This window comes from Pungitius pungitius, chromosome 6 (assembly GCF_949316345.1).
Source record: "Pungitius pungitius chromosome 6, fPunPun2.1, whole genome shotgun sequence".
In the NCBI taxonomy this organism is placed as follows: domain Eukaryota; kingdom Metazoa; phylum Chordata; class Actinopteri; order Perciformes; family Gasterosteidae; genus Pungitius; species Pungitius pungitius.
In genome coordinates this window covers 7,206,910-7,222,776 of record NC_084905.1, presented here as the reverse complement: position 1 = coordinate 7,222,776, position 15,867 = coordinate 7,206,910, and the positions used below count along the sequence as shown (strand labels likewise).

Below are 15,867 nucleotides of genomic sequence, written 5' to 3'. Positions count from 1 at the left end.
ACTTACGTAGCATTTGTGTGTGCAGGCATAACAAAATTGAGGAAAGAGCGTTAAAATCACTGCCCCGTGTGAGGGTCGAACTCACGGCCTTCAGATTATGAGACTGACGCGCTGCCTACTGCGCCAACGAGGCTGGAAAGGGACTTAATGTACACATTTCAAGTGTATGAGCTCAATTTGTTTCAATTACAATAAAGTCAAGAGCAGCAAGGTGTAATAAGATTCATAGACAGATATCTCAAATGGCTTTTCCCTGGACTTGACACCTCAAACATTACAGATGAACGCCCTATTGGTGTTACAGGGACTAATATATCTGGCTTCAATGTTTTTATGTGTCAATTGATCACCTTTTGTCTTGTTTTCGATTGCCTTTTCTCTTTTATCTCAAATGTGTTTCATAATTAAACGTTTTTGGAATGACCGTTTTTCTGTATTTGGTCAACTAAATCATTTGAATGAAGTTGTGCCATGCCGAGTGGAAAGATTCTGTTTCCTCAATTTAACACCCGAGGGTTCCCAGAATCTCTGAGTTTTCTCCATGGCAAGTCCCCAACCTTAAACGCAGCAAATTGGCCCTGCAGGTAAGAATTCTAACCAAAGACTCAAGATTGCACCACTACAAACAGCTAAACGATTAAGGTTCCACCGAGACTTGAACTCGGATTACTGGATTCAGAGTCCAGAGTGCTAACCATTACACCATGGAACCCCAGGTAGACAAATAAACTGCCCACCTCACCTGGTCTGCGTGAGGTGCCAGATCTCCAGCATCAAATCTATTGGACTGTTTCATTGCTGACAGAAGGAAACTTACGTAGCATTTGTGTGTGCAGGCATAACAAAATTGAGGAAAGAGCGTTAAAATCACTGCCCCGTGTGAGGGTCGAACTCACGGCCTTCAGATTATGAGACTGACGCGCTGCCTACTGCGCCAACGAGGCCCGAAAAGGACTTTATGTACACATTTCAAGTGTATGAGCTCAATTTGTTTCAATTACAATAAAGTCAAGATCAGCAAGGTGTAATAAGATTCATAGACAGATATCTCAAATGGCTTTTCCCTGGACTTGACACCTCAAACATTAAAGATGAACGCCCTATTGGTGTTACAGGGACTAATATATCTGGCTTCAATGTTTTTATGTGTCAATTGATCACCTTTTGTCTTGTTTTCGATTGCCTTTTCTCTTTTATCTCAAATGTGTTTCATTATGAAATGTTTTTGGATTGGCCGTTTTTCTGTATTTGGTCAACTAAATCATTTGAATGAAGTTGTGCCATGCCGAGTGGAAAGATACTGTTACCTCAATTTAACACCCGAGGGTTCCCAGAATCTTTGAGTTTTCTCCATGGGAAGTCTCCAACCTTAAACGCAGCAAATTGGCCCTGCAGGTAAGAATTCTAACCAAAGACTCAAGATTGCACCACTACAAAAAGCCAAACAATTAAGGTTCCACCGAGACTTGAACTCGGATTACTGGATTCAGAGTCCAGAGTGCTAACCATTACACCATGGAACCCCAGGCAGACAAATAAACTGCCCACCTCACCTGGTCTGCGTGAGGTGCCAGATCTCCAGCATCAAATCTATTGGACTGTTTCATTGCTGACAAAAGGAAACTTACGTAGCATTTGTGTGTGCAGGCATAACAAAATTGAGGAAAGAGCGTTAAAATCACTGCCCCGTGTGAGGGTCGAACTCACGGCCTTCAGATTATGAGACTGACGCGCTGCCTACTGCGCCAACGAGGCCCGAAAAGGACTTTATGTACACATTTCAAGTGTATGAGCTCAATTTGTTTCAATTACAATAAAGTCAAGATCAGCAAGGTGTAATAAGATTCATAGACAGATATCTCAAATGGCTTTTCCCTGGACTTGACACCTCAAACATTACAGATGAACGCCCTATTGGTGTTACAGGGACTAATATATCTGGCTTCAATGTTTTTATGTGTCAATTGATCACCTTTTGTCTTGTTTTCGATTGCCTTTTCTCTTTTATCTCAAATGTGTTTCATTATGAAATGTTTTTGGATTGGCCGTTTTTCTGTATTTGGTCAACTAAATAATTTGAATGAAGTTGTGCCATGCCGAGTGGAAAGATTCTGTTACCTCAATTTATCACCCGAGGGTTCCCAGAATCTCTGAGTTTTCTCCATGGCAAGTCTCCAACCTTAAACGCAGCAAATTGGCCCTGCAGGTAAGAATTCTAACCAAAGACTCAAGATTGCACCACTACAAACTGCTAAACGATTAAGGTTCCACCGAGACTTGAACTCGGATTACTGGATTCAGAGTCCAGAATGCTAACCATTACACCATGGAACCCCAGGTAGACAAATAAACTGCCCACCTCACCTGGTCTGCGTGAGGTGCCAGATCTCCAGCATCAAATCTATTGGACTGTTTCATTGCTGACAGAAGGAAACTTACGTAGCATTTGTGTGTGCAGGCATAACAAAATTGAGAAAAGAGCGTTAAAATCACTGCCCCGTGTGAGGGTCGAACTCACGACCTTCAGATTATGAGACTGACGCGCTGCCTACTGCGCCAACGAGGCCCGAAAAGGACTTTATGTACACATTTCAAGTGTATGAGCTCAATTTGTTTCAATTACAATAAAGTCAAGAGCAGCAAGGTGTAATAAGATTCATAGACAGATATCTCAAATGGCTTTTCCCTGGACTTGACACCTCAAACATTACAGATGAACGCCCTATTGGTGTTACAGGGACTAATATATCTAGCTTCAATGTTTTTATGTGTCAATTGATCACCTTTTGTCTTGTTTTCGATTGCCTTTTCTCTTTTATCTCAAATGTGTTTCATAATGAAACGTTTTTGGATTGGCCGTTTTTCTGTATTTGGTCAACTAAATCATTTGAATGAAGTTGTGCCATGCCGAGTGGAAAGATTCTGTTACCTCAATTTAACACCCGAGGGTTCCCAGAATCTTTGAGTTTTCTCCATGGGAAGTCTCCAACCTTAAACGCAGCAAATTGGCCCTGCAGGTAAGAATTCTAACCAAAGACTCAAGATTGCACCACTACAAAAAGCCAAACAATTAAGGTTCCACCGAGACTTGAACTCGGATTACTGGATTCAGAGTCCAGAGTGCTAACCATTACACCATGGAACCCCAGGCAGACAAATAAACTGCCCACCTCACCTGGTCTGCGTGAGGTGCCAGATCTCCAGCATCAAATCTATTGGACTGTTTCATTGCTGACAGAAGGAAACTTACGTAGCATTTGTGTGTGCAGGCATAACAAAATTGAGGAAAGAACGTTAAAATCACTGCCCCGTGTGAGGGTCGAACTCACGGCCTTCAGATTATGAGACTGACGCGCTGCCTACTGCGCCAACGAGGCCCGAAAAGGACTTTATGTACACATTTCAAGTGTATGAGCTCAATTTGTTTCAATTACAATAAAGTCAAGATCAGCAAGGTGTAATAAGATTCATAGACAGATATCTCAAATGGCTTTTCCCTGGACTTGACACCTCAAACATTAAAGATGAACGCCCTATTGGTGTTACAGGGACTAATATATCTGGCTTCAATGTTTTTATGTGTCAATTGATCACCTTTTGTCTTTTTTTCGATTGCCTTTTCTCTTTTATCTCAAATGTGTTTCATAATGAAACGTTTTTGGATTGGCCGTTTTTCTGTATTTGGTCAACTAAATCATTTGAATGAAGTTGTGCCATGCCGAGTGGAAAGATTCTGTTACCTCAATTTAACATTAACACCCGAGGGTTCCCAGAATCTCTGAGTTTTCTCCATGGCAAGTCTCCAACCTTAAACGCAGCAAATTGGCCCTGCAGGTAAGAATTCTAACCAGGTAAGAATTCTAAGCAAAGACTCAAGATTGCACCACTACAAACTGCTAAACGATTAAGGTTCCACCGAGACTTGAACTGGATTCAGAGTCCAGAGTGCTAACCATTACACCATGGAACCCCAGGTAGACAAATAAACTGCCCACCTCACCTGGTCTGCGTGAGGTGCCAGATCTCCAGCATCAAATCTATTGGACTGTTTCATTGCTGACAAAAGGAAACTTACGTAGCATTTGTGTGTGCAGGCATAACAAAATTGAGGAAAGAGCGTTAAAATCACTGCCCCGTGTGAGGGTCGAACTCACAGCCTTCAGATTATGAGACTGACGCGCTGCCTACTGCGCCAACGAGGCCCGAAAAGGACTTTATGTACACATTTCAAGTGTATGAGCTCAATTTGTTTCAATTACAATAAAGTCAAGATCAGCAAGGTGTAATAAGATTCATAGACAGATATCTCAAATGGCTTTTCCCTGGACTTGACACCTCAAACATTACAGATGAACCCCCTATTGGTGTTACAGGGACTAATATATCTGGCTTCAATGTTTTTATGTGTCAATTGATCACCTTTTGTCTTGTTTTCGATTGCCTTTTCTCTTTTATCTCAAATGTGTTTCATAATTAAACGTTTTTGGAATGACCGTTTTTCTGTATTTGGTCAACTAAATCATTTGAATGAAGTTGTGCCATGCCGAGTGGAAAGATTCTGTTACCTCAATTTAACACCCGAGGGTTCCCAGAATCTTTGAGTTTTCTCCATGGCAAGTCTCCAACCTTAAACGCAGCAAATTGGCCCTGCAGGTAAGAATTCTAACCAAAGACTCAAGATTGCACCACTCCAAACTGCTAAACGATTAAGGTTCCACCGAGACTTGAACTCGGATTACTGGATTCAGAGTCCAGAGTGCTAACCATTACACCATGGAACCCCAGGTAGACAAATCAACTGCCCACCTCACCTGGTCTGCGTGAGGTGCCAGATGTCCAGCATCAAATCTATTGGACTGTTTCATTGCTGACAGAAGGAAACTTACGTAGCATTTGTGTGTGCAGGCATAACAAAATTGAGGAAAGAGCGTTAAAATCACTGCCCCGTGTGAGGGTCGAAATCACGGCCTTCAGATTATGAGACTGACGCGCTGCCTACTGCGCCAACGAGGCCCGAAAAGGACTTTATGTACACATTTCAAGTGTATGAGCTCAATTTGTTTCAATTACAATAAAGTCAAGATCAGCAAGGTGTAATAAGATTCATAGACAGATATCTCAAATGGCTTTTCCCTGGACTTGACACCTCAAACATTAAAGATGAACGCCCTATTGGTGTTACAGGGACTAATATATCTGGCTTCAATGTTTTTATGTGTCAATTGATCACCTTTTGTCTTGTTTTCGATTGCCTTTTCTCTTTTATCTCAAATGTGTTTCATTATGAAATGTTTTTGGATTGGCCGTTTTTCTGTATTTGGTCAACTAAATAATTTGAATGAAGTTGTGCCATGCCGAGTGGAAAGATTCTGTTACCTCAATTTATCACCCGAGGGTTCCCAGAATCTCTGAGTTTTCTCCATGGCAAGTCTCCAACCTTAAACGCAGCAAATTGGCCCTGCAGGTAAGAATTCTAACCAAAGACTCAAGATTGCACCACTACAAAAAGCCAAACAATTAAGGTTCCACCGAGACTTGAACTCGGATTACTGGATTCAGAGTCCAGAGTGCTAACCATTACACCATGGAACCCCAGGTAGACAAATCAACTGCCCACCTCACCTGGTCTGCGTGAGGTGCCAGATGTCCAGCATCAAATCTATTGGACTGTTTCATTGCTGACAGAAGGAAACTTACGTAGCATTTGTGTGTGCAGGCATAACAAAATTGAGGAAAGAGCGTTAAAATCACTGCCCCGTGTGAGGGTCGAACTCACGGCCTTCAGATTATGAGACTGACGCGCTGCCTACTGCGCCAACGAGGCCCGAAAAGGACTTTATGTACACATTTCAAGTGTATGAGCTCAATTTGTTTCAATTACAATAAAGTCAAGAGCAGCAAGGTGTAATAAGATTCATAGACAGATATCTCAAATGGCTTTTCCCTGGACTTGACACCTCAAACATTAAAGATGAACGCCCTATTGGTGTTACAGGGACTAATATATCTGGCTTCAATGTTTTTATGTGTCAATTGATCACCTTTTGTCTTGTTTTCGATTGCCTTTTCTCTTTTATCTCAAATGTGTTTCATAATGAAACGTTTTTGGATTGGCCGTTTTTCTGTATTTGGTCAACTAAATCATTTGAATGAAGTTGTGCCATGCCGAGTGGAAAGATTCTGTTACCTCAATTTAACATTAACACCCGAGGGTTCCCAGAATCTCTGAGTTTTCTCCATGGCAAGTCTCCAACCTTAAACGCAGCAAATTGGCCCTGCAGGTAAGAATTCTAACCAGGTAAGAATTCTAACCAAAGACTCAAGATTGCACCACTACAAACTGCTAAACGATTAAGGTTCCACCGAGACTTGAACTGGATTCAGAGTCCAGAGTGCTAACCATTACACCATGGAACCCCAGGTAGACAAATAAACTGCCCACCTCACCTGGTCTGCGTGAGGTGCCAGATCTCCAGCATCAAATCTATTGGACTGTTTCATTGCTGACAAAAGGAAACTTACGTAGCATTTGTGTGTGCAGGCATAACAAAATTGAGGAAAGAGCGTTAAAATCACTGCCCCGTGTGAGGGTCGAACTCACAGCTTTCAGATTATGAGACTGACGCGCTGCCTACTGCGCCAACGAGGCCCGAAAAGGACTTTATGTACACATTTCAAGTGTATGAGCTCAATTTGTTTCAATTACAATAAAGTCAAGATCAGCAAGGTGTAATAAGATTCATAGACAGATATCTCAAATGGCTTTTCCCTGGACTTGACACCTCAAACATTAAAGATGAACGCCCTATTGGTGTTACAGGGACTAATATATCTGGCTTCAATGTTTTTATGTGTCAATTGATCACCTTTTGTCTTGTTTTCGATTGCCTTTTCTCTTTTATCTCAAATGTGTTTCATAATGAAACGTTTTTGGATTGGCCGTTTTTCTGTATTTGGTCAACTAAATCATTTGAATGAAGTTGTGCCATGCCGAGTGGAAAGATTCTGTTACCTCAATTTAACACCCGAGGGTTCCCAGAATCTTTGAGTTTTCTCCATGGGAAGTCTCCAACCTTAAACGCAGCAAATTGGCCCTGCAGGTAAGAATTCTAACCAAAGACTCAAGATTGCACCACTACAAAAAGCCAAACAATTAAGGTTCCACCGAGACTTGAACTCGGATTACTGGATTCAGAGTCCAGAGTGCTAACCATTACACCATGGAACCCCAGGTAGACAAATAAACTGCCCACCTCACCTGGTCTGCGTGAGGTGCCAGATCTCCAGCATCAAATCTATTGGACTGTTTCATTGCTGACAAAAGGAAACTTACGTAGCATTTGTGTGTGCAGGCATAACAAAATTGAGGAAAGAGCGTTAAAATCACTGCCCCGTGTGAGGGTCGAACTCACAGCCTTCAGATTATGAGACTGACGCGCTGCCTACTGCGCCAACGAGGCCCGAAAAGGACTTTATGTACACATTTCAAGTGTATGAGCTCAATTTGTTTCAATTACAATAAAGTCAAGATCAGCAAGGTGTAATAAGATTCATAGACAGATATCTCAAATGGCTTTTCCCTGGACTTGACACCTCAAACATTACAGATGAACCCCCTATTGGTGTTACAGGGACTAATATATCTGGCTTCAATGTTTTTATGTGTCAATTGATCACCTTTTGTCTTGTTTTCGATTGCCTTTTCTCTTTTATCTCAAATGTGTTTCATAATTAAACGTTTTTGGAATGACCGTTTTTCTGTATTTGGTCAACTAAATCATTTGAATGAAGTTGTGCCATGCCGAGTGGAAAGATTCTGTTACCTCAATTTAACACCCGAGGGTTCCCAGAATCTTTGAGTTTTCTCCATGGCAAGTCTCCAACCTTAAACGCAGCAAATTGGCCCTGCAGGTAAGAATTCTAACCAAAGACTCAAGATTGCACCACTCCAAACTGCTAAACGATTAAGGTTCCACCGAGACTTGAACTCGGATTACTGGATTCAGAGTCCAGAGTGCTAACCATTACACCATGGAACCCCAGGTAGACAAATCAACTGCCCACCTCACCTGGTCTGCGTGAGGTGCCAGATGTCCAGCATCAAATCTATTGGACTGTTTCATTGCTGACAGAAGGAAACTTACGTAGCATTTGTGTGTGCAGGCATAACAAAATTGAGGAAAGAGCGTTAAAATCACTGCCCCGTGTGAGGGTCGAAATCACGGCCTTCAGATTATGAGACTGACGCGCTGCCTACTGCGCCAACGAGGCCCGAAAAGGACTTTATGTACACATTTCAAGTGTATGAGCTCAATTTGTTTCAATTACAATAAAGTCAAGATCAGCAAGGTGTAATAAGATTCATAGACAGATATCTCAAATGGCTTTTCCCTGGACTTGACACCTCAAACATTAAAGATGAACGCCCTATTGGTGTTACAGGGACTAATATATCTGGCTTCAATGTTTTTATGTGTCAATTGATCACCTTTTGTCTTGTTTTCGATTGCCTTTTCTCTTTTATCTCAAATGTGTTTCATTATGAAATGTTTTTGGATTGGCCGTTTTTCTGTATTTGGTCAACTAAATAATTTGAATGAAGTTGTGCCATGCCGAGTGGAAAGATTCTGTTACCTCAATTTATCACCCGAGGGTTCCCAGAATCTCTGAGTTTTCTCCATGGCAAGTCTCCAACCTTAAACGCAGCAAATTGGCCCTGCAGGTAAGAATTCTAACCAAAGACTCAAGATTGCACCACTACAAAAAGCCAAACAATTAAGGTTCCACCGAGACTTGAACTCGGATTACTGGATTCAGAGTCCAGAGTGCTAACCATTACACCATGGAACCCCAGGTAGACAAATCAACTGCCCACCTCACCTGGTCTGCGTGAGGTGCCAGATGTCCAGCATCAAATCTATTGGACTGTTTCATTGCTGACAGAAGGAAACTTACGTAGCATTTGTGTGTGCAGGCATAACAAAATTGAGGAAAGAGCGTTAAAATCACTGCCCCGTGTGAGGGTCGAACTCACGGCCTTCAGATTATGAGACTGACGCGCTGCCTACTGCGCCAACGAGGCCCGAAAAGGACTTTATGTACACATTTCAAGTGTATGAGCTCAATTTGTTTCAATTACAATAAAGTCAAGAGCAGCAAGGTGTAATAAGATTCATAGACAGATATCTCAAATGGCTTTTCCCTGGACTTGACACCTCAAACATTAAAGATGAACGCCCTATTGGTGTTACAGGGACTAATATATCTGGCTTCAATGTTTTTATGTGTCAATTGATCACCTTTTGTCTTGTTTTCGATTGCCTTTTCTCTTTTATCTCAAATGTGTTTCATAATGAAACGTTTTTGGATTGGCCGTTTTTCTGTATTTGGTCAACTAAATCATTTGAATGAAGTTGTGCCATGCCGAGTGGAAAGATTCTGTTACCTCAATTTAACATTAACACCCGAGGGTTCCCAGAATCTCTGAGTTTTCTCCATGGCAAGTCTCCAACCTTAAACGCAGCAAATTGGCCCTGCAGGTAAGAATTCTAACCAGGTAAGAATTCTAACCAAAGACTCAAGATTGCACCACTACAAACTGCTAAACGATTAAGGTTCCACCGAGACTTGAACTGGATTCAGAGTCCAGAGTGCTAACCATTACACCATGGAACCCCAGGTAGACAAATAAACTGCCCACCTCACCTGGTCTGCGTGAGGTGCCAGATCTCCAGCATCAAATCTATTGGACTGTTTCATTGCTGACAAAAGGAAACTTACGTAGCATTTGTGTGTGCAGGCATAACAAAATTGAGGAAAGAGCGTTAAAATCACTGCCCCGTGTGAGGGTCGAACTCACAGCTTTCAGATTATGAGACTGACGCGCTGCCTACTGCGCCAACGAGGCCCGAAAAGGACTTTATGTACACATTTCAAGTGTATGAGCTCAATTTGTTTCAATTACAATAAAGTCAAGATCAGCAAGGTGTAATAAGATTCATAGACAGATATCTCAAATGGCTTTTCCCTGGACTTGACACCTCAAACATTAAAGATGAACGCCCTATTGGTGTTACAGGGACTAATATATCTGGCTTCAATGTTTTTATGTGTCAATTGATCACCTTTTGTCTTGTTTTCGATTGCCTTTTCTCTTTTATCTCAAATGTGTTTCATAATGAAACGTTTTTGGATTGGCCGTTTTTCTGTATTTGGTCAACTAAATCATTTGAATGAAGTTGTGCCATGCCGAGTGGAAAGATTCTGTTACCTCAATTTAACACCCGAGGGTTCCCAGAATCTTTGAGTTTTCTCCATGGGAAGTCTCCAACCTTAAACGCAGCAAATTGGCCCTGCAGGTAAGAATTCTAACCAAAGACTCAAGATTGCACCACTACAAAAAGCCAAACAATTAAGGTTCCACCGAGACTTGAACTCGGATTACTGGATTCAGAGTCCAGAGTGCTAACCATTACACCATGGAACCCCAGGTAGACAAATAAACTGCCCACCTCACCTGGTCTGCGTGAGGTGCCAGATCTCCAGCATCAAATCTATTGGACTGTTTCATTGCTGACAGAAGGAAACTTACGTAGCATTTGTGTGTGCAGGCATAACAAAATTGAGGAAAGAACGTTAAAATCACTGCCCCGTGTGAGGGTCGAACTCACGGCCTTCAGATTATGAGACTGACGCGCTGCCTACTGCGCCAACGAGGCCCGAAAAGGACTTTATGTACACATTTCAAGTGTATGAGCTCAATTTGTTTCAATTACAATAAAGTCAAGATCAGCAAGGTGTAATAAGATTCATAGACAGATATCTCAAATGGCTTTTCCCTGGACTTGACACCTCAAACATTAAAGATGAACGCCCTATTGGTGTTACAGGGACTAATATATCTGGCTTCAATGTTTTTATGTGTCAATTGATCACCTTTTGTCTTGTTTTCGATTGCCTTTTCTCTTTTATCTCAAATGTGTTTCATAATGAAACGTTTTTGGATTGGCCGTTTTTCTGTATTTGGTCAACTAAATCATTTGAATGAAGTTGTGCCATGTCGAGTGGAAAGATTCTGTTACCTCAATTTAACATTAACACCCGAGGGTTCCCAGAATCTCTGAGTTTTCTCCATGGCAAGTCTCCAACCTTAAACGCAGCAAATTGGCCCTGCAGGTAAGAATTCTAACCAGGTAAGAATTCTAACCAAAGACTCAAGATTGCACCACTACAAACTGCTAAACGATTAAGGTTCCACCGAGACTCTAACTGGATTCAGAGTCCAGAGTGCTAACCATTACACCATGGAACCCCAGGTAGACAAATAAACTGCCCACCTCACCTGGTCTGCGTGAGGTGCCAGATCTCCAGCATCAAATCTATTGGACTGTTTCATTGCTGACAAAAGGAAACTTACGTAGCATTTGTGTGTGCAGGCATAACAAAATTGAGGAAAGACCGTTAAAATCACTGCTCCGTGTGAGGGTCGAACTCACGGCCTTCAGATTATGAGACTGACGCGCTGCCTACTGCGCCAACGAGGCCCGAAAAGGACTTTATGTACACATTTCAAGTGTATGAGCTCAATTTGTTTCAATTACAATAAAGTCAAGATCAGCAAGGTGTAATAAGATTCATAGACAGATATCTCAAATGGCTTTTCCCTGGACTTGACACCTCAAACATTAAAGATGAACGCCCTATTGGTGTTACAGGGACTAATATATCTGGCTTCAATGTTTTTATGTGTCAATTGATCACCTTTTGTCTTGTTTTCGATTGCCTTTTCTCTTTTATCTCAAATGTGTTTCATTATGAAATGTTTTTGGATTGGCCGTTTTTCTGTATTTGGTCAACTAAATAATTTGAATGAAGTTGTGCCATGCCGAGTGGAAAGATTCTGTTACCTCAATTTATCACCCGAGGGTTCCCAGAATCTCTGAGTTTTCTCCATGGCAAGTCTCCAACCTTAAACGCAGCAAATTGGCCCTGCAGGTAAGAATTCTAACCAAAGACTCAAGATTGCACCACTACAAAAAGCCAAACAATTAAGGTTCCACCGAGACTTGAACTCGGATTACTGGATTCAGAGTCCAGAGTGCTAACCATTACACCATGGAACCCCAGGTAGACAAATCAACTGCCCACCTCACCTGGTCTGCGTGAGGTGCCAGATGTCCAGCATCAAATCTATTGGACTGTCTCATTGCTGACAGAAGGAAACTTAGGTAGCATTTGTGTGTGCAGGCATAACAAAATTGAGGAAAGAGCGTTAAAATCACTGCCCCGTGTGAGGGTCGAACTTACGGCCTTCAGATTATGAGACTGACGCGCTGCCTACTGCGCCAACGAGGCCCGAAAAGGACTTTATGTACACATTTCAAGTGTATGAGCTCAATTTGTTTAAATTACAATAAAGTCAAGATCAGCAAGGTGTAATAAGATTCATAGACAGATATCTCAAATGGCTTTTCCCAGGACTTGACACCTCAAACATTAAAGATGAACGCCCTATTGGTGTTACAGGGACTAATATATCTGGCTTCAATGTTTTTATGTGTCAATTGATCACCTTTTGTCTTGTTTTCGATTGCCTTTTCTCTTTTATCTCAAATATGTTTCATAATGAAACGTTTTTGGATTGGCCGTTTTTCTGTATTTGGTCAACTAAATCATTTGAATGAAGTTGTGCCATGCCGAGTGGAAAGATTCTGTTACCTCAATTTAACATTAACACCCGAGGGTTCCCAGAATCTCTGAGTTTTCTCCATGGCAAGTCTCCAACCTTAAACGCAGCAAATTGGCCCTGCAGGTAAGAATTCTAACCAGGTAAGAATTCTAACCGAAGACTCAAGATTGCACCACTACAAACTGCTAAACGATTAAGGTTCCACCGAGACTTGAACTGGATTCAGAGTCCAGAGTGCTAACCATTACACCATGGAACCCCAGGTAGACAAAAAAACTGCCCACCTCACCTGGTCTGCGTGAGGTGCCAGATCTCCAGCATCAAATCTATTGGACTGTTTCATTGCTGACAAAAGGAAACTTACGTAGCATTTGTGTGTGCAGGCATAACAAAATTGAGGAAAGAGCGTTAAAATCACTGCCCCGTGTGAGGGTCGAACTCACGGCCTTCAGATTATGAGACTGACGCGCTGCCTACTGCGCCAACGAGGCCCGAAAAGGACTTTATGTACACATTTCAAGTGTATGAGCTCAATTTGTTTCAATTACAATAAAGTCAAGATCAGCAAGGTGTAATAAGATTCATAGACAGATATCTCAAATGGCTTTTCCCAGGACTTGACACCTCAAACATTACAGATGAACGCCCTATTGGTGTTACAGGGACTAATATATCTAGCTTCAATGTTTTTATGTGTCAATTGATCACCTTTTGTCTTGTTTTCGATTGCCTTTTCTCTTTTATCTCAAATGTGTTTCATAATGAAACGTTTTTGGATTGGCCGTTTTTCTGTATTTGGTCAACTAAATCATTTGAATGAAGTTGTGCCATGCCGAGTGGAAAGATTCTGTTACCTCAATTTAACACCCGAGGGTTCCGAGAATCTTTGAGTTTTCTCCATGGGAAGTCTCCAACCTTAAACGCAGCAAATTGGCCCTGCAGGTAAGAATTCTAACCAAAGACTCAAGATTGCACCACTACAAACAGCTAAACGATTAAGGTTCCACCGAGACTTGAACTCGGATTACTGGATTCAGAGTCCAGAGTGCTAACCATTACACCATGGAACCCCAGGTAGACAAAAAAACTGCCCACCTCACCTGGTCTGCGTGAGGTGCCAGATCTCCAGCATCAAATCTATTGGACTGTTTCATTGCTGACAGAAGGAAACTTACGTAGCATTTGTGTGTGCAGGCATAACAAAATTGAGGAAAGAGCGTTAAAATCACTGCCCCGTGTGAGGGTCGAACTCACGGCCTTCAGATTATGAGACTGACGCGCTGCCTACTGCGCCAACGAGGCTGGAAAGGGACTTAATGTACACATTTCAAGTGTATGAGCTCAATTTGTTTCAATTACAATAAAGTCAAGAGCAGCAAGGTGTAATAAGATTCATAGACAGATATCTCAAATGGCTTTTCCCTGGACTTGACACCTCAAACATTACAGATGAACGCCCTATTGGTGTTACAGGGACTAATATATCTGGCTTCAATGTTTTTATGTGTCAATTGATCACCTTTTGTCTTGTTTTCGATTGCCTTTTCTCTTTTATCCCAAATGTGTTTCATAATGAAACGTTTTTGGATTGGCCGTTTTTCTGTATTTGGTCAACTAAATCATTTGAATGAAGTTGTGCCATGCCGAGTGGAAAGATTCTGTTACCTCAATTTAACACCCGAGGGTTCCCAGAATCTCTGAGTTTTCTCCATGGCAAGTCTCCAACCTTAAACGCAGCAAATTGGCCCTGCAGGTAAGAATTCTAACCAAAGACTCAAGATTGCACCACTACAAACTGCTAAACGATTAAGGTTCCACCGAGACTTGAACTCGGATTACTGGATTCAGAGTCCAGAGTGCTAACCATTACACCATGGAACCCCAGGTAGACAAATAAACTGCCCACCTCACCTGGTCTGCGTGAGGTGCCAGATGTCCAGCATCAAATCTATTGGACTGTTTCATTGCTGACAGAAGGAAACTTACGTAGCATTTGTGTGTGCAGGCATAACAAAATTGAGGAAAGAGCGTTAAAATCACTGCCCCGTGTGAGGGTCGAACTCACGGCCTTCAGATTATGAGACTGACGCGCTGCCTACTGCGCCAACGAGGCCCGAAAAGGACTTTATGTACACATTTCAAGTGTATGAGCTCAATTTGTTTCAATTACAATAAAGTCAAGATCAGCAAGGTGTAATAAGATTCATAGACAGATATCTCAAATGGCTTTTCCCAGGACTTGACACCTCAAACATTACAGATGAACGCCCTATTGGTGTTACAGGGACTAATATATCTAGCTTCAATGTTTTTATGTGTCAATTGATCACCTTTTGTCTTATTTTCGATTGCCTTTTCTCTTTTATCTCAAATGTGTTTCATAATGAAACGTTTTTGGATTGGCCGTTTTTCTGTATTTGGTCAACTAAATCATTTGAATGAAGTTGTGCCATGCCGAGTGGAAAGATTCTGTTTCCTCAATTTAACACCCGAGGGTTCCCAGAATCTCTGAGTTTTCTCCATGGCAAGTCCCCAACCTTAAACGCAGCAAATTGGCCCTGCAGGTAAGAATTCTAACCAAAGACTCAAGATTGCACCACTACAAACAGCTAAACGATTAAGGTTCCACCGAGACTTGAACTCGGATTACTGGATTCAGAGTCCAGAGTGCTAACCATCACACCATGGAACCCCAGGTAGACAAATCAACTGCCCACCTCACCTGGTCTGCGTGAGGTGCCAGATGTCCAGCATCAAATCTATTGGACTGTTTCATTGCTGACAGAAGGAAACTTACGTAGCATTTGTGTGTGCAGGCATAACAAAATTGAGGAAAGAGCGTTAAAATCACTGCCCCGTGTGAGGGTCGAACTCACAGCCTTCAGATTATGAGACTGACGCGCTGCCTACTGCGCCAACGAGGCCCGAAAAGGACTTTATGTACACATTTCAAGTGTATGAGCTCAATTTGTTTCAATTACAATAAAGTCAAGAGCAGCAAGGTGTAATAAGATTCATAGACAGATATCTCAAATGGCTTTTCCCTGGACTTGACACCTCAAACATTACAGATGAACGCCCTATTGGTGTTACAGGGACTAATATATCTGGCTTCAATGTTTTTATGTGTCAATTGATCACCTTTTGTCTTGTTTTCGATTGCCTTTTCTCTTTTATCT

General features: G+C 41.9%; 34 non-coding genes across 34 annotated transcripts; all 34 read right to left on the bottom strand.

Moving 5' to 3' along the window:
* Positions 1-60: 60 nt before the first annotated feature.
* Positions 61-133, bottom strand: trnam-cau (transfer RNA methionine (anticodon CAU)). The gene has a single exon. It is a non-coding gene; the product is annotated as a tRNA-Met (tRNA).
* Positions 134-640: 507 nt separating this feature from the next.
* trnaq-cug (transfer RNA glutamine (anticodon CUG)) lies at positions 641-712 on the bottom strand. The gene has a single exon. It is a non-coding gene; the product is annotated as a tRNA-Gln (tRNA).
* Positions 713-871: 159 nt separating this feature from the next.
* On the bottom strand, positions 872-944 carry trnam-cau (transfer RNA methionine (anticodon CAU)). The gene has a single exon. It is a non-coding gene; the product is annotated as a tRNA-Met (tRNA).
* Positions 945-1,451: 507 nt separating this feature from the next.
* On the bottom strand, positions 1,452-1,523 carry trnaq-cug (transfer RNA glutamine (anticodon CUG)). The gene has a single exon. It is a non-coding gene; the product is annotated as a tRNA-Gln (tRNA).
* A 159-nt stretch (positions 1,524-1,682) lies between these two features.
* On the bottom strand, positions 1,683-1,755 carry trnam-cau (transfer RNA methionine (anticodon CAU)). Its single transcript has one exon. It is a non-coding gene; the product is annotated as a tRNA-Met (tRNA).
* A 507-nt stretch (positions 1,756-2,262) lies between these two features.
* trnaq-cug (transfer RNA glutamine (anticodon CUG)) lies at positions 2,263-2,334 on the bottom strand. The gene has a single exon. It is a non-coding gene; the product is annotated as a tRNA-Gln (tRNA).
* Positions 2,335-2,493: 159 nt separating this feature from the next.
* Positions 2,494-2,566, bottom strand: trnam-cau (transfer RNA methionine (anticodon CAU)). The gene has a single exon. It is a non-coding gene; the product is annotated as a tRNA-Met (tRNA).
* A 507-nt stretch (positions 2,567-3,073) lies between these two features.
* On the bottom strand, positions 3,074-3,145 carry trnaq-cug (transfer RNA glutamine (anticodon CUG)). The gene has a single exon. It is a non-coding gene; the product is annotated as a tRNA-Gln (tRNA).
* Positions 3,146-3,304: 159 nt separating this feature from the next.
* Positions 3,305-3,377, bottom strand: trnam-cau (transfer RNA methionine (anticodon CAU)). The gene has a single exon. It is a non-coding gene; the product is annotated as a tRNA-Met (tRNA).
* Positions 3,378-4,129: 752 nt separating this feature from the next.
* Positions 4,130-4,202, bottom strand: trnam-cau (transfer RNA methionine (anticodon CAU)). The gene has a single exon. It is a non-coding gene; the product is annotated as a tRNA-Met (tRNA).
* Positions 4,203-4,709: 507 nt separating this feature from the next.
* On the bottom strand, positions 4,710-4,781 carry trnaq-cug (transfer RNA glutamine (anticodon CUG)). The gene has a single exon. It is a non-coding gene; the product is annotated as a tRNA-Gln (tRNA).
* Positions 4,782-4,940: 159 nt separating this feature from the next.
* Positions 4,941-5,013, bottom strand: trnam-cau (transfer RNA methionine (anticodon CAU)). Its single transcript has one exon. It is a non-coding gene; the product is annotated as a tRNA-Met (tRNA).
* A 507-nt stretch (positions 5,014-5,520) lies between these two features.
* Positions 5,521-5,592, bottom strand: trnaq-cug (transfer RNA glutamine (anticodon CUG)). Its single transcript has one exon. It is a non-coding gene; the product is annotated as a tRNA-Gln (tRNA).
* Positions 5,593-5,751: 159 nt separating this feature from the next.
* Positions 5,752-5,824, bottom strand: trnam-cau (transfer RNA methionine (anticodon CAU)). Its single transcript has one exon. It is a non-coding gene; the product is annotated as a tRNA-Met (tRNA).
* Positions 5,825-6,576: 752 nt separating this feature from the next.
* Positions 6,577-6,649, bottom strand: trnam-cau (transfer RNA methionine (anticodon CAU)). Its single transcript has one exon. It is a non-coding gene; the product is annotated as a tRNA-Met (tRNA).
* Positions 6,650-7,156: 507 nt separating this feature from the next.
* On the bottom strand, positions 7,157-7,228 carry trnaq-cug (transfer RNA glutamine (anticodon CUG)). The gene has a single exon. It is a non-coding gene; the product is annotated as a tRNA-Gln (tRNA).
* Positions 7,229-7,387: 159 nt separating this feature from the next.
* Positions 7,388-7,460, bottom strand: trnam-cau (transfer RNA methionine (anticodon CAU)). Its single transcript has one exon. It is a non-coding gene; the product is annotated as a tRNA-Met (tRNA).
* A 507-nt stretch (positions 7,461-7,967) lies between these two features.
* On the bottom strand, positions 7,968-8,039 carry trnaq-cug (transfer RNA glutamine (anticodon CUG)). Its single transcript has one exon. It is a non-coding gene; the product is annotated as a tRNA-Gln (tRNA).
* A 159-nt stretch (positions 8,040-8,198) lies between these two features.
* On the bottom strand, positions 8,199-8,271 carry trnam-cau (transfer RNA methionine (anticodon CAU)). Its single transcript has one exon. It is a non-coding gene; the product is annotated as a tRNA-Met (tRNA).
* Positions 8,272-8,778: 507 nt separating this feature from the next.
* trnaq-cug (transfer RNA glutamine (anticodon CUG)) lies at positions 8,779-8,850 on the bottom strand. The gene has a single exon. It is a non-coding gene; the product is annotated as a tRNA-Gln (tRNA).
* A 159-nt stretch (positions 8,851-9,009) lies between these two features.
* trnam-cau (transfer RNA methionine (anticodon CAU)) lies at positions 9,010-9,082 on the bottom strand. Its single transcript has one exon. It is a non-coding gene; the product is annotated as a tRNA-Met (tRNA).
* A 752-nt stretch (positions 9,083-9,834) lies between these two features.
* Positions 9,835-9,907, bottom strand: trnam-cau (transfer RNA methionine (anticodon CAU)). The gene has a single exon. It is a non-coding gene; the product is annotated as a tRNA-Met (tRNA).
* Positions 9,908-10,414: 507 nt separating this feature from the next.
* Positions 10,415-10,486, bottom strand: trnaq-cug (transfer RNA glutamine (anticodon CUG)). Its single transcript has one exon. It is a non-coding gene; the product is annotated as a tRNA-Gln (tRNA).
* Positions 10,487-10,645: 159 nt separating this feature from the next.
* trnam-cau (transfer RNA methionine (anticodon CAU)) lies at positions 10,646-10,718 on the bottom strand. Its single transcript has one exon. It is a non-coding gene; the product is annotated as a tRNA-Met (tRNA).
* A 752-nt stretch (positions 10,719-11,470) lies between these two features.
* trnam-cau (transfer RNA methionine (anticodon CAU)) lies at positions 11,471-11,543 on the bottom strand. The gene has a single exon. It is a non-coding gene; the product is annotated as a tRNA-Met (tRNA).
* A 507-nt stretch (positions 11,544-12,050) lies between these two features.
* trnaq-cug (transfer RNA glutamine (anticodon CUG)) lies at positions 12,051-12,122 on the bottom strand. Its single transcript has one exon. It is a non-coding gene; the product is annotated as a tRNA-Gln (tRNA).
* Positions 12,123-12,281: 159 nt separating this feature from the next.
* On the bottom strand, positions 12,282-12,354 carry trnam-cau (transfer RNA methionine (anticodon CAU)). Its single transcript has one exon. It is a non-coding gene; the product is annotated as a tRNA-Met (tRNA).
* A 752-nt stretch (positions 12,355-13,106) lies between these two features.
* Positions 13,107-13,179, bottom strand: trnam-cau (transfer RNA methionine (anticodon CAU)). The gene has a single exon. It is a non-coding gene; the product is annotated as a tRNA-Met (tRNA).
* A 507-nt stretch (positions 13,180-13,686) lies between these two features.
* On the bottom strand, positions 13,687-13,758 carry trnaq-cug (transfer RNA glutamine (anticodon CUG)). Its single transcript has one exon. It is a non-coding gene; the product is annotated as a tRNA-Gln (tRNA).
* Positions 13,759-13,917: 159 nt separating this feature from the next.
* On the bottom strand, positions 13,918-13,990 carry trnam-cau (transfer RNA methionine (anticodon CAU)). The gene has a single exon. It is a non-coding gene; the product is annotated as a tRNA-Met (tRNA).
* Positions 13,991-14,497: 507 nt separating this feature from the next.
* Positions 14,498-14,569, bottom strand: trnaq-cug (transfer RNA glutamine (anticodon CUG)). The gene has a single exon. It is a non-coding gene; the product is annotated as a tRNA-Gln (tRNA).
* A 159-nt stretch (positions 14,570-14,728) lies between these two features.
* Positions 14,729-14,801, bottom strand: trnam-cau (transfer RNA methionine (anticodon CAU)). Its single transcript has one exon. It is a non-coding gene; the product is annotated as a tRNA-Met (tRNA).
* A 507-nt stretch (positions 14,802-15,308) lies between these two features.
* Positions 15,309-15,380, bottom strand: trnaq-cug (transfer RNA glutamine (anticodon CUG)). The gene has a single exon. It is a non-coding gene; the product is annotated as a tRNA-Gln (tRNA).
* A 159-nt stretch (positions 15,381-15,539) lies between these two features.
* trnam-cau (transfer RNA methionine (anticodon CAU)) lies at positions 15,540-15,612 on the bottom strand. The gene has a single exon. It is a non-coding gene; the product is annotated as a tRNA-Met (tRNA).
* Positions 15,613-15,867: the final 255 nt, after the last annotated feature.